This window comes from Manis pentadactyla, chromosome 2 (genome assembly GCF_030020395.1).
Source record: "Manis pentadactyla isolate mManPen7 chromosome 2, mManPen7.hap1, whole genome shotgun sequence".
NCBI classification, from domain to species: Eukaryota; Metazoa; Chordata; class Mammalia; order Pholidota; family Manidae; genus Manis; species Manis pentadactyla.
This window is the reverse complement of record NC_080020.1, coordinates 207,062,424-207,078,794: the sequence shown is the minus strand read 5'-3', so window position 1 is coordinate 207,078,794 and position 16,371 is coordinate 207,062,424.

Genomic DNA, 16,371 nt, shown 5'->3' with positions numbered 1-16,371 from the left:
GGGATGAAGGAAGCAAGGAAGAAAAGAAGAAAAGGAGAAAGGAAGAAGAGAGAAAGGTAGGAAACACATAAAATAAATGTTAATAAAGGAACATTTCCCCATAGTTTTTAAGTAAATACATGAGGAAGACACGGAAAAAAACAGTAAAATAGTGACGATGATGGTATGACTAGCTTTGACTTCCCTGATCGCCTTAGAGAAAGCTAATCATTTCACCTTCGCACCACGATAATGCTTTCTGATAGCTAATATAAAAGCACTTCTCATCTTGTGTTGCAATTATTAATTGATACAGTTGTCGCTCCCAATAATCTGTGATTTCCTTGTGGGCAGGAAATGTGTCTGATGCATATTTACAGTCCTAGTGCCTGGCACAGGGCCTAGAAAATAGTAGAAGCTTTATAAATACTGAAAGAACAAATGGGTGAAGGAAAGGGAGAAAAGAAAACCTCAGAATAATAATGGTAAAGATGGAAGTTGTGATAAAATAATTCTTCTTTTTGGTGTGGTCTCTCTCTTGTCAAGAGTCATTGAAAATGAATGCAATAATCCATCTACTTACCAAGGTAGGCACTCATAGGAGGATAGGATAGCATGGAGGTTAAGAGCACAGATTTGAGAGCCAGTCTGTCTGGATTCGTATCTTCATGCAACCACATCCTAGCTAAGTGACCTTGGACAAATTACTAAACCTTCATGCACCTCAGTTTCCTCAACTGTAAAATGATGATAATAACAAAATCTACTCCATAGGGTCACATGAGAAATAAAGGAGTTAATATATGTAAACCAGTCAGCTCTTGGTGCATAAAAAACTGCCCCAAAACTTAATCATTAAAAGCAACAATTTTTAGCTCATGATTCTTTGGCTTGATAATTTGTACTGGGCTCAGCTAAGTGGTTCTTCTCTTGGTCTCACCTGGGCTCTTTTGTGTGCTGGTTAGCAGGTGGCAGTCAGCTGAGGCTGGTTGGTCCCAGCTGGCCTCACTCACATGTCTTGTCCTTACTTGGGTGACTGACCCATGTATCTCCAGCATTTAGCAGTGTAGCCTGGACTTTATGTGGTGCCTGGGTTCTAAAGGCTGGAAATGTGAGGTCACTTTGAAAGCCTTTTCTTATGTCACATTTGCTGATATCTCATTGGCCAAAGCAAGTCATATGGCCAAGTCCAGAATCAAGCAGTAAAGAAATAGACTCTATTGCTTGATGACATGAATGTCAAAGTATTGTGGTCATTTTTGAAGAATATATGAAAACACAAGAAGCACTTAGGAGAGTGGCTAGCACATGGTAAGCAGTGTGTAGGTACTATATGGCAGTAGTTGTACAGATGCTTTACAGTCCACCCCCTATTGCATTTACTCCTGAGTGAAAATTCGAATGAACTACAAAATTAGTTGTAGAGACAGGAAACAGAATAGGAATGAAATGTTCTCACTCAGGTTTATTTTATGGGGAAAAAATGGTAATTCAACAAAAAACTTCCAAAGCCTAACTTTACTAACAAGAGGCTGTTTAAATTTCTGTATTTCATGTTGGCTTAGGAGGCAGATCCTGGCTTCTGGGATCTAATTGCCCATGTTAGACTTTTAGCTCACTGCTTACAAGCTGGGTGACCGCAGACAAATTACTTAACCACTCTAAGCTTCAATTTCTGCATTTGTAGTATTGAAGAAATGGTAAATTTTAATTCCTGAGGACTTTGATTAAAAGGGCATTGTATGTAAAGTGTTTCAGGCATATAGTGAGAGTCCAGTATGTGTTAGCTATTATTTTTCTTAATAATTTAAGAATCAAAAATCATCTAGTACAGAGATTTCCTATCTGGGTAGCATAAAAGTACTGACATCTGTCCTGTTCCATAGACTCTGATGGAACTGGTCCGGAGGGAGGCTTTTGCATGGGGGTTTTGAAAGCCCCCAAGGTAGTTCTAATGTGCTGTCAAGATTTAGGACCACAGGTCTATTAAAAAGGACATAGGAGATGATCCAGGGCAAAACCCCCTTAAATGGAAAAACTGAGATCCAAACTGGTGCTAGGAATTGCTTAATGACAGCCAGGTAGCTGGTGAGAAAACCGGAAACTGGTCTCGGTGGAGTCTGGCCATGGCTCTTCCACTTGTATCCAACCACTGTGAGGACAGTGAGCTCAGGCCAGCCCTTGTGACACTCCTCTCCAGGAACCCACAGCTGGGAAAGGGGAGGCTGCCTTCCCGGTAAGTCTAACTAATGCCCAGTTCAAGGCTCTTAAATTAATGCTATGATTTTGTCCTCTCTTTTACAATCTGCTCCCTACACTTTCATAATTAGATCCTGATTCTGATTGTGTTTCAATTAGACTTTTATTTCATTTATCCAGTTTTCCTTAGCGAAGAAATGCTATCTTATATACATATGCATGCAAGTTCAGGGCTGGATTTCAGGGGAAGGAGCATTTCTTCTTCTTCCCCCTCCCTCCCTCTCCCCCTCCCCTTCTTCCTTCCCTCACTCCCTCCTCTATTAACGCCGTCTTTTGAAGGACATTTTTCTTAGATGACTACCTTCCTCTACCTTTGTGAATAATCTCTAGTGTAGACAGTTTCCTCTTCCTTTAAAACTGTTGGTGGAAATAGGTGTGAGCCTCAGCTCATAGTAGTGATTCTGCTGAAATGCCAATAATTCTCAGGACCAGAGGGTCAGCCTCCCCACAAGGCCAGGAAAGGTGGGGTGATGTTCCCTTAGTGAAAGGCTGACCCATGAGGGCTGAGGGAAATGGGTGGATAGCTGGTTGCGGCAGGAATTTCTGAAGAGCAGGAAGAGTATTCAAAGAAAATTCCTTTTATTTTTTTTCTCCAGCTTTAGCCTTTACAAATATTAGCTCTTTGTCATTTTCTCAGAACTTCTAATTACTGAGCTTGAAGGGAACAAACTCAATGAAGAAGAGAAGGGTGGGTACAGACCAGGGCTCTCAGGAAATTGGTCTTTTAAAAAGAGAAGTATTCTCACATGAATAAGATAGAAAACCAAATAGAATATACAGTATGATCTAATATGTCATTTTTGTGTAACATATATATATATATATGATTATCCCCCGAAATTTGGAATTATAGAGGATATTTTTTACTGCTGCTGATCTGCAGTTTGATTCTTTTATGATGAATATGTATTACTTACATATCAAAAAAACAATAAAGTCATTATTTTAAAAACAAAACAAACGCTAAATACTGATTTTCAAATAAAACCCTGCAGGCATTCTTTTTTAGTATTCATTATTCCCAAACTATTTTCATATGATATTCAGGATCTTAACAGTTATAAAATTAACTGATATTAACTGATTTCTTTAATCACTTATTGATGTGTGTGTGTGCATTTGCATGCATGCTCAGATCTGTTATATTTTGGACCTTTATTCCAACCCCCACTTATCACGTTAGGCCAATTTGTGTCATTTCCCTGGCCTCCCTCATCTTTGTGACATTTCCAAGTCCATCTGCAGATTTAATTAATGCGCTGCTTATTCACCCTTCCACATCACTGATAACAAGAGGCATAAAACTGGACCCCGCACTGACTGCTACCCCACCTCAGTGCCTCCCGCAACTGGACACATCCCTCTGCTTTACCCAGTTTTTGAGCCAAGCTGATTGAAACTGATTTTGCAAGTAAAATTCACTCAGACATTGCATCAAATGATTTATGAAGTCCACATAGCCATGTGGTGTCCCATTAATCACAGACACTACAATAATCTATTTGTGTGCAGCAGTCCTCATAAATCGGAATAAAATAAATTCCACAAGCGCATCTTCAGCTTTTGCGACAGGGCACCTGGTATTATTCAGGGCACTATCCACATAATGCAATGTTAGCAGACTTGCACATTTCTGAGCTTAGTCAAGCAAGTAAAAATATGCATCCATTTACTGATGCATGCCAAAGCTAAAGAAATGACAGCTTGTTCACCCACAGGGTGAGAGAAGTTCTTTAGGGCTCAGCTCTCTCAAATGTTTTATGAAAACTGACATAAGTAAACAGAGTATATGAGACACAACAATAAAAGTGAGATGATTTTGTTAATAGTCCAGAATTATATCTTCAAATAAATGTTGAGCATTTAAATGTTTTCACCATTTGGAGACTCTTATTACAATGATATTATGAAACGATTTTGTAAATTTTCTTTTGAGATTGATCTGTGTTTCACATAACAAAAGAATGTCTTTAAGTAATGGCAGGCTCACTTCATTTGTGAGTGTATTTCTTACCTTGAATGTAGTCAAAAATTATTGCAAAACATGTCTGAGGAAGACTGTGAATGATCCAGCTAGGTAATAGTAATTTTTTCCCAAATGTAAACAGATTTTTTTTCTAATTATAAAGAGAATATTGTAAAATTAAAACCTAACAAAATAAGAATACATTGCATGAAATAATAACTGTATGAAAATATAAAAAAGAATTGCATGAAGTCCTAATACACAAAGATAATCATACTTAATATATTAGTAAATAGATTTTCCAGTATATTATCTATATGTGTGTGTGTGTGTATGTTGAGAGATAGATATGGAAATACAAATACAAATATAAATATAAATGAAAGAAGATGAAATGTTACCATAATTGTTATAATATTACTTGCTTTTAAAAAATTAACACTACACTGTAGATATCTCTCCAGTACAATAAATATAACTACAGTTTTCCATTACATAGATTTATTTAATAAGCACTCTATTAATAAACATTTAGTTCATTTTCAATTTTTCAACTATAAACAACACAAAATTGGACATCCTGGTTAAGTATTCTGAACACTTGACCTTATTCTCTTCTTCTTAGAAAGAGAAGTTTTCTTAAAATAGGATTTATTTCCTTAGACTAAATTCTTAAAATTGTGATATCTGGATCAAGTATATGTCCAGCTAATATTTTGATGTGCATTGCTAAACTGCCTTCCAGAAAAATTGTAACATTATACCATCACCAATAAGTCGTGAAAGTATTTATTGCTCCACATCCTTGCCAATCCTGGATATTGCTGTTTTTTAGAAATGTTTGTCAGTCTGATAGATGAAAAGTGTTATTATTTTAATTTTCACATCTTTATATTTGATTGAACACCTTTTTATATGTTTATTGATCATGCATATTTTTTCTTTTGGGAGTTGTCTGTCCTTGTATACTTCCATTTGGAAGAGGCAATGTTCATCAATTTTATTGATATATAGAACTTTCTTTGTACTGTGGTTATACTCTTTTTAGTCAAAACCAAGGTATCAGCCTAGCAAGTCTAATTTCCTTGTAGTTTTGTAATTGGGTCAGAGGTCAGTTCTAAAATTATTTTGAGAAATGGCAACATTCTTAGAAAATGGATTTCTTTTCCCAAGGTGGCGATGTTAGTGCTTTGAAAAACAACACTCACCTATCTGATTCCTATGTACTTGCTTCAATAAAACGTTATCATCATTGGGCTTGATGAAGAGCCTGGATTGTGGAACCATATTTCTGATCTTCAAGTCCTGATTCTTTCATTTAGACCCTGGGTGACCTAAGACATTATTTAACTATCCTGGCCTTGGTTTTCTCATCTATAAAATGAAGATAATAATAGTCCCTACAGCACAGAGTTGTAGGGAACTTGGTGAAACTATGTACATAAAGTATTTAGAATAGGACTGTGGACACTTAAAATACTAAATAAATACTAGCTATTATTAAGTGCAATATTATCTGGTTTCATGACCTGCTCAAACATATACCACCAGGTTTACTTCAAGGCATTTTTTAAATGTATGCTTTAATGCTATATTTGCAGGTAAACTACCTTGATGGATATGTGTAGACTCCTCAAATTTCATTTTAGGAACATAAACATACAAAAGAGTTCTAGAGTGAGAAACAAATCAGAAACCAAAAGAAATTATCTCACTAGTCCTTTGGTGGCTTTTAGAACATAACAAGAGAATAAAAAAGATGTTCAAATACTTACACAGGTCTGACAGCGACATATACAGTTTATACATTCACCGAAGCAGGATGTAAATAGTTGAGGAGCAAGACAAGGGTAGATTGGATGCTGAGAGTGTGAGAAAGACCTGGAAGCTTGACTGTAGATCAATAAGGCTTGGATAAATGCATGGTACTGAATGGGTAAATGGCCACTGTCCCAATGTGCAAGTAAGGACACGGGAGCACAAAGCAGCCGAGCCAAGACGTTCTGATTTTGAAATAAGATAAGCTGAAAACTACAAGACACTCATGAGAGAAATTAAAGAAGATACAATAAATGGAAATACCGTGCTCATGGACAGGAAGAATTAATATTGTCAAAATGGCCATCCTGCCTAAAGCAATCTACATATTCAATGCAATCCCTATCAAAATACCAACAGCATTCTTCAGCAAACTAGAGAAAATAATTCTAAAATTCATATGGAACCACAAAAGACCTCAAATAGTCAAAGCAATCCTGAGAAGGAAGAATAAAGCTGGGGGGATTACACTCCCCAACTTCAAGCTCTACTACAAAGCCACAGTAATCAAGACAGTTTGGTACTGACACAAGAACAGACCCATAGACCAATGGAACAGAATAGAGAGCCCAGATATAAACCCAACTATATATGGTCAATTAATATATGATAAAGGAGCCATGGACATACAATGGGGAAATGACAGCCTCTTCAACAACCAGTGTCAGCAAAACTGGACAACTACATGCAAGAGAATGAAACTGGATTATTGTCTATCCCCATACACAAAAGTAAACTTGAAATGGATTAAAGACCTGAATGTAAGTCATGAAACCATAAAACTCTTAGAAGATAACATAGGCAAAAATCTTAATATAAACACGAGCAATTTTTTTCTGAATGCATCTCCTCAAGCAAGGGAAACAAAAGCAAAACTGAACACATGGGACTACATCAAACTTAGAAGCTTCTGTATGGCAAAGAACACCATCAACAGAACAAAAAGGCGTCCTACAGTATGGGAGAATAGAATTGGTAAATGACATATCTGACAAGGGGTTAACATCCAAAATATATAAAAAATTCACATGCCTCAACACCCAAAGAACAAATAACCTGATTAAAATATGGGCAGAATATATGAACAGACAGTTCTCCAAAGAAGAAATTCAGATGGCCAACAGGCACATGAAAAGATGCTCCACATCACTAATCATCAGGGAAATGCAAATAAAAACCACAATGAGATATCACCTCACACCAGTTAGGATGGCCAGTATCAGAAAGACTAAGAACAACAAATGCTGGTGAGGATGTGAAGAAAGGGGAACCCTCCTACACTGCTGGTGGGAATGTAAGCTAATTCAACCATTCTGGAAAGCAACATGGAGGTTCCTCAAAAAACTAAAAATAGAAATGCCATTTGACCCAGGAATTCCACTCCTAGGAATTTACCCAAAGAATATAATTTCTCAGATTCAAAAAGACATCTGCACCCCTATGTTTATTGCAGCACTATTTACAATAGCTAAGATATGGAAGCAACCTAAGTGCCCATCAGTACATGAAAGGATAAAGAATATGTGGTACATATACACAATGGAATACTACTTAGCCATAAGAAAGAAACAAATTCTACAATTTGCAACAATATGGATGGAGCTAGAGGGTATTATGCTCAGTGAAATAAGCGAGGCAGAGAAAGACAAATGCCAAATGATTCCCCTCATTTGTGGAGTATAACAACGGAACAAAACTGAAGGAACAAAACAGCAGCAGACTCACAGACTCCAAGAAGGGACTAGTGGAAAGGAAGGAAGGAAGGGAGGAAGGGAGGAAGGGAACGAGGAAAAGAAATAAGATAAGCTGACCAGACTCAATGTACGATAAGTTGGTGTTGGGTAAAGGATACCACAGTGTCATAGTGAGGCATGAAGTCACCAAGACCTGGATCTAAATCCTGACTCAGGCACATGGCCTATGTTCTTGGGATATTTATATAATTTCTCTGAGCCTCAGTTCCTCTTCTGTAGAAATATGTCTGATCATATCATAAGATATGATTGCTGTGAGAATTAAAAGAGTAAAACATATGCAAAAGAGTAAAGCATATATACTCAGTTCCATGTGCTCAATTAATGATTGCTAGGAAGCAGAGAAGACATTAAAAATATTTAAGAATAAATTGCATGGGTCATTAATCTTAACAAATGCCTAACTGATTATGCCAATTAGAAGGGTTCAACAATGAATAGACAAGTTGGCCCAAACGATAAGAAATTTACAGCCCACACATCCTACTGGTGTGTGCTGTTTCTTAGAGATAAGAAAGAGGATTTCATATGGAACAAAGGTTCCAGAAGTTGGGGGTTGAAGAAAGGAGCAAATATTCAATGGAAGATCACCTAGCACCATATAAACAGTCTATAGACAGATGGAGGATAAAACAGTAGTGTGGGGAGTTCTGTTTTCTAGAGACTGCTACCCTATGGCAATGAAGTGCTGGTAGAATGGTAGTAGCTGGTGCACTTAAGCCAGGCAGTGCCTATCAGAAACTCAGCTCAGCAAATGGCCAAGCAACAGAGCACAATCCCAGACACTATCACTGAGGTCAGAACTCAGACAACCAGCTTTCTGGGTAAAAGGAACCCTTCCGGCTATAGAAGGGTCAGAAAAAAAGAGAAGGGAACTAATAACAAACTTACTAACTCTAAAAGTGTAGCAGCTGAAGGCAAAAGATCCTTTTGTGCTGTCTGATCAGTAGAACTGGAGCCAGAGCTAACCCAGAAGTAGATAAACAACTAAGCTGCTAATACAGACAGCCCAGAGATGGGCTCCATGCTATACCCATCGGGAACAAGACTGCTAAGAGGCAGCCGATGTAAGGTAATCAGCACTCCAGGACCTCATTGTCTTCATCCATAAAATGAAGGAGTTGAATCTGAGGATATCTGGAACTCCTTCAAATACTTTAAATTTTCTTTACTTCTATGAGATATCTTTAGGTAGAGTACTAACAGGTCATCCAGTCTCAGTGGACTTGTACCTTGTACAAAATATTGATGCCTAACAGATGCTAAGTAATACTATTTATACTTAAGTTGTTCATCTGAGAAAATAGGGTTTTAATGAAAGGCTAAAAGCTTTTTTCCAATTCTAACCATGTGGCAAAGACTACAGTGGAGAACACAAAGGTAGGCATAATCCATTAAGGTCAGGAACTCCTACTCTATTTTGGCATTTCCAACCTACTGTAGCATGCTTGGTTTGTATCACAGCTCATTATCTTGCAGCTATGCTACTTGGTAAATCACCCAACTAGTTCTCTTGCTGCCATTCATTGTCCCTCTGTTACTCTGCTGCCGTAATTTCAACTTTCTATTAACTATAAGATGCTATCACTTGTATGCAAAAACATTATTTTATATACCTCTGAGAAAGAAAATAACTGCCAATTAAACGATGACATGCCATCAATTGTGGGATGCATCTCACTTTCAGAGCTGTTAAAATATTTTAAAAGCATGTCTTAAAAATTTTAAACTATGGTATCTTTATAAAATGTGAATCTGATGAGGTCACTTCCCTCTAAAAGTTCCAAACATTCCCTTACAGGATGAAATCTTACCTCTTTCCTATAGAATCTGGACCTTCACCATCCAGTGCAACCTTACTGGAGGCTTGTTTTCCAACACATGCCACCAGGTGTCACCTCAAACTTCATTTTTTTTTTTCCATTGCAGAAGCACATGTTCTCTTCCTTCCTTCAACAGCCTTTACTAAATACCTACTATGTGCCAAGCCCTATTCTAGGCACTTCACTGTTTACTTTGCTTGGAATCCCTTTCCCTCCTCCAACCCCAAAACCTGGTATCTATTCTTCCTTCAAGATCCAGCCCAACTATCTTCTCATTCATGAAAAGTTTTGTGAAACTTTCTCCCATTTCCTATTGTAGACTTAATTTTGTAAACTTCTATTATGCAGTTAAAACTGTTGATTTGTCAGCTGCCCATACTAAATAGTGTGATTCTCACACAGGCCAAAAGTGCTTATGTTTTAGAACCCTAGACTAGACCCCATCTTACAAGCTTTGTAAGTAACAAACATTTAGTGAATATCTGAACAGTGGAGAACAGTTGTCAGAACTCAGACAACCAGCTTTCTGGGTAAAAGAGACCTATTATAGGTTTTTAAAAAAAGCATCATTAAAAATGTTAGAAGACTTATTATCTATTATATGCTCGGAATCCTGAAAGTTCTAATTTCCTAAGTGACTGATGAGAAAAATGAAACTCTTACTAAATACCTTATTCAAAGTCACACAGTGATGAACACAGTCAGAATTTGATCCCAGGTCAATCTGACTCACAAGATTATGTTCTTTCCATGAGAACACTTTATGGCACAATGCCTCATTGTCATTGAGGATGTTCCTGATTTAGTTACTAATTTGTCAAGGAGAAAATTGAATGGCCCTCTGCTTCAAACAGCCATGAATGGTCCTGCTGGTCTCTCTGGAAAATCTAGATAGGAAGTATCACATGGTCTTGGACAATAATCAACTGATGACGGAGACACTCTTGGAATCCCTTTCCCATATTTTCTTCCTACATGGTTTCATGCCTTATGAGCTCAAACTTCCAATGTTCCTGTTAATCTTAGACCAGTAGTCATTTATTCAGTCACAGCCTACTGGCAATTAGCATTTGGTCAATAAACTTGATTTGTTGCATGAATTTCAGTTTGAGCTTGAAAAAAGCTGGTGAAGGACAACCAATGTAGACAATGAGATGATTAAGACACATTAAGCAATCAAAGATAATTAATGATGAGTATGGATATGGTGACCTTAGAATCTAATATCAAAATATTTTTTATGTTCAAGTGATAAATAGAAGGAAGTGCTGATTTAAAGTCTATAATAAGCATATGGATATTAATGCAATGAGGGTAATACTAGTTGGGAGGGCTTCAGAGGGGAGCATACATGGGTACTATTGCAAAGGAAGTAACATATTCTGAAGCATGTGGAAAAAAGGAGGAAAATGATGGTTTGAAGAACTTCATTTTCCTTTGAATGCGTAGGACCTTGGTAACCCACAATAAAGTCATGGGCAGAGATGGTCTGAGAGTATGGAAGTTCAGGTACAAAACTCACTTTGTACCATAAGGAAGATGACCACCTTCTCATCTGAGTATTTGGAATGTTTTGATATTACTCATTTTAATTGCCAATGATCAATATCAACAAAATGCTAAGGTCTTCTTGGAAAATTATAATATTGACAATATTTTAAATACCAGGATTGGAAACCTAATCATTATACATTCATTACATGATCAACAAACAAATGTAAGTTAGTTATAAGTGAATGTCAAAATTGCATTTTGTCTGAGAACATGTAATAATAGCTAGAGCCTGAATAAACAGTTCACGTTATTTTTATTTAAGCTAAAATAGTATGTTAGGATTGGCTAACTGCTATAATAAACAAGCCCCAGATCTCAGTGCCTTATTACAGTAACAAATCATTTCTCACTCAAATCACAGTTCCCTGAGATTCAGTGAGGTATAGGCACGTGAATGTGTCTGAGCATAGGCTGTCTGCTTCATACAGTCATTCAGGAACACAGAATCTATTCATTTAGAGGTTCCAGATTTTCTAGGGCCTCAGAATCCTCTGTAGTATGTTCTGTAGCCAGCCAGCAAAGAAAGAATTAAAAAATATGCAGATACAAGTTTTGAGGCCAGCCTAGACAAGAATCCTGTCACTTCTATCTATATCCCATGGCCCCATCAAACTGCAAGGAAGATGGTAAGTGTTGTTTAGTTGTGTCCAGAATGCAAAGAAGGAACATAGACATTGGTAAGCACTACCATTTCCCCCAGAAAATATGTAATAAAATCTCATTTCAGTGACAAAACAGCTGTAATATATAGAATATGAATGTTAAAAGATCAGTATTCTGATGAACATTATCATACAGAATTTACATTCAAATGAGCGATCTTGTCTTATCAGGAGTTACTTGGAAAAGCTGTATGCTTGTTCTGTGGAAACCACCAATGCCTACTCTTTTTTTAACAGAGATATAAATGACATAAACATTATATTCGTTTCAGATGTACCACATAATGATTTGCTATATGTGTATATGGTGAAATAATTACTATTTTCTAAATTTTTTTGTTAAAATATTTTCTCTGGAACATGTGTTCGTTCCTCTAAATATTCCCAATATATCTTCAGGCTTTGAGGAAGAATTTGATGGAGAACATAAAAAGTAAGTTATAGCCAAGTCTGATGAATGAAAAAGATAATCTACCTGAGTTACAATACACAGGGTCAAGTACGGTGATTAAATAAAGAAGCTTATTCTCTCATGGGTCTACACAAGGTAATTCTAAATAAACATAAGATTGTTTTGAGTAATGGCATCATTGCTGAAAAAAAAAAGTGATTGTATTTTTTAATAGAAATGCATTTGGATTTGGGAAAGAGTATCTGCAGTTTGGATCTATGAATTCTCTGGCTATTAGAGCCATGTGGTAGAACAGGCAGCCGCCGACAGACAAGATAGAGAGGTGGGTAGCGATGTAGTAGGTGGAAATTTCTCCTCCCGGCTGTGAGTCACGATGGGGCCGCTCTTCTCAATTTTCATTTACTTGCTTTTTCTGGCTACCCAGAAGAATGACCACAGGCTTATCAAATAAAATAGGTTCACCTTTTTTTGGAGTGTGGGTGGGGGTCTCAATCATGTTTTCCTTTTCATTAGTTTAATTTTATAAAAGCACTCCTTCCTTGGGAGAAATTTTTAACTGAAGACACAAGACTCTCCCTTAAAAACACACTGTGTACAATTTGCCAGGTTACATAATTTGGTAATTTGTAAGGTTAAAGTATTTGACAATTTATAACTAAAACCTCCAAATGTTGAACATTTTTAAGGATCATGAAATAATGAATACAAAAACATTTTAAAACTTACAAAAAAAAAGAAAGTAAAAGAACTTTACAATGTAAGGTGATTTTCAAGAAACACAAAAAGGTTTTGAACTTGAAGAGCTCTGCGGTGGGGTGATGGGCACTTCCACTAAATGTTTGAGGAAATGTATGCAGATAAAAGTTTCTCAAGGCAATCTGACAATGTTAAGAAATGGGTGTGCTTTTTGCCCAACAATTAACAATTACACTAGGAATTTGCAAGGCAACTACGTTAAGAAATACAATTTACAAGGAAATCATTGGACAAGTTTTTGAGATTTGCTTTAATGAGAATGTATTACAGCTTTGTCTATGACAGTGAAAATGTAAAACAAAAAAAAACCCTTAAAGTATATGACTATGGCATTATTAAATATAATATGGTATACCCATTCAGTGGAGTAATGGTCAGTGGTAAAAAGGACGCAGGACGCAGTTATTGATCCTAAAGGTCAATATGCTATGTATATGTACAAGTGAAGAAGCAATTATAAACTAGGATGCATATTCCTTTTTATATTTAATGCTTTATAGGGAAAAATAAGCCTTCAAGGATGTATCACAAATATTATTAGTGGTTAATATCTCAATGGTGGGATTATGGGTGATGTTCTTTTTCTTTCTTTTTTTAACTTGTTTATATTTTCTCATTTTTACCCTAATGAGCATGTGTTTGTAAAGAATACATATTAGGAGAAGTGTTTCATAACAAGGATTCTGGAACCATACTGCCTGGGTTTGAACCCCAATTTTTCCTTTTAAGTAAGTGTGACATTGAGACTATTATTTAACCTTTCTGTGTCTCTGTTTCCGCACCTGTAAAATGCAGGTAATTATGTACCTACCTATGGTAAGGATTAGACATGGTAATAGACCCAGGTAATTAGTAAATATACACATAGTAAACACTACATAAATATTGGTTATTCAGTAATTAGGAAAACAATGAAGCTATTTCCACTTTGAGAGAAGCACTAATCACATTTTAACTTTTTATATGCAGATTAACAAAGAAGGCAAGATATTGTCATAGATGTTAACAATTTCACAAAACAGGTTCACAAAAGACAATAAAACTGAAAAGAAAAGCAATTTACCATTACCCATCTGCATGAGGCAGTTAAATACAAGGTTCTAAAGGCAGAATAGGACTGGATTCCAAACCAGATAGTCAAGACCCATCCCTAGAGCTCTGGGACCTTGGGAGTCACACAGCCTTCTGTGTCGCAGACTCAGCTATAGAGTGGAGACAACAATAAGGCATTGGAGGTAATATCAGTCATTGGCCTTATGTAGGACTATTCTGCAGATTAATTAAAATAACCCTGTGAAATACTTACTAGCAAAGCAATGGATAAAGGTTAGTTATTACTATTATTAACATCATTATTAACTACTACCCTTTAAACTAAGTGTTAGAATGAAATGGGTCCAAGAAAATATCATGTGGAAAATATCCACAACCCAGACAGGGTGCCACAGTGGGACCAACAGAAAGATCACACGAAGGGAAAAGCAAGTATCTGGTCATGCCGACGTTGCATAGCAATAGGTGCTGAGCTGTCACATAGCAGGGATTCCAGTGGAGGCATGAAACTTGAGGGGACAGTCTATTAGAAACCCTCCAAAAATAAAAATAGGAAAGGAGAACAACCATTTTATCCACACAATACCCTGCGTGGTTAGTTGGTATTTTTGTGTCCATCTTACAAAGGAGGAAACAGATCCAGAAAAGATAAATACCCTGTTCAAACTTGTGCAAACAGTATGAGAGAGAGAGGAAAGGAGTCAGGATATGAGGCCAAATCTTAAAGAGAACCTGTGTTCTGAGCACATGACTTAATATTCTTCTAGTGGCTCTGGAGGAGCTGCCATGTGCAGGTGGGGTAGATAACACAGGAACTCCTGTAGTAAAATTAAATACTAGGTTGTGACATCATAAACCAAGAACCAGACCGAGAGCCTAGGATTAGATAGCTGAGCCCCCAAATTAGGAATCTCCCTATGTCACTGGAATGGCCCAAGCCTAGATTACGTGAAAACCATGTACAGGTGATCCCAGCAGAGGGGAACCAGAGAGCTGGGGGGAAAGGGTGAACAGAATCAGAGTTGTCCTGGTTTCTAAACAGACCTTTCTCGTGTGCATGCAACAGCTTCATGGAACAGGGAGACGTTTTCTCTGGTCCAACTTAATTCCAAGAGTATATCAGACTCAAAAGGCAACTTCTGTATTTTTCTTTTTGGGAAAAGAAAACACAAACAGTATGTACATCCCAGAGTATGACTAGAGTAGGAGGCTGGACTAGACACTGTATCCAGGAGGAGGGCTCTCACACTAATCTTCTGTCTATTGCCCTCTTATTTCCGCTTTCTGGAGGCCCCCAACTGGGCGTTTTGATTTTTAGACATTTTCTACAATTTAGCAAACCCCTCCCATCCAACACCTCCAGTGGCCAATAGAGGGCGGACTGTCGCTTCTTCCAGACCACCATCACAGGTATAGTCTAGTTCCCTTTCCTTTAAGATCTGTGGGGATTTGGGGTTTTTGTTTTTGCAGTTTGGAAGACTCCCTCCTGACTTGACCATCCTCTCAAGTGCTTATTTTAGAGCATTTACTAAAACCAAGAGATAAATTTTCAAATATCTTCTTGTCTATAATTCTTCCCTCTCTCCCTTTTTCAACTCACGGTGCATGTATGCATTTTTATAAGTCACTCCTCTTCGAAGAGCTGACAACCTAATGGGGTCCACAGCTATTTAGAGAAGATTTATCATATCACATGATGAATGCTACAAGCAGAGGTACTTAAGAAATGCTATGGAATAAATAGATCACGGGATAAGCTCAGGATGCTTCCCAGGCATTAAAACATATTTCACTTATGACTAGCTGTTACATTTGGATGTGCCTTTCAGGGACTATAATCCTTCCCAGACCATTTTGTCCCTTGGCCCTCAATTGTCACCATGTAGGGCCCACCCAACCTCTTCTGTATCCTTCGTTTGGTCTCTGACTATGAGGGAATCCTTTCGTGTTTGAGCCTCCATCTTCAGCTTGGCTTCTGGTCACATTACAGGCCCTCCTGCATCCCAGGGAAGAAGTAGCTATTTCATAACTGAGGTCCTAGTTCACATACTTGGTTCAGAAAAACTGCCAGGCCCTTGTTGGTTTCTTACCACTAGTTACAGGCTTCAAGTAACTAAATCTGTTTTCTCTTCACTGCTTTACTAATTCTATGACAAAGGACCACTGTAACTTGAAGTTTCTAAGCTGATACATCCATTGTTGTCTTGGGAATCAGATTCTAAGTCTGACTTGAATTCTGTGAGATGTCAGCCTTTATCACCTTGTGTTTCTATACCCTTCCAGGAGGTTCTATCTCTGGAATCCCAGGAACGATGAATGGTGATCTCCATATTGT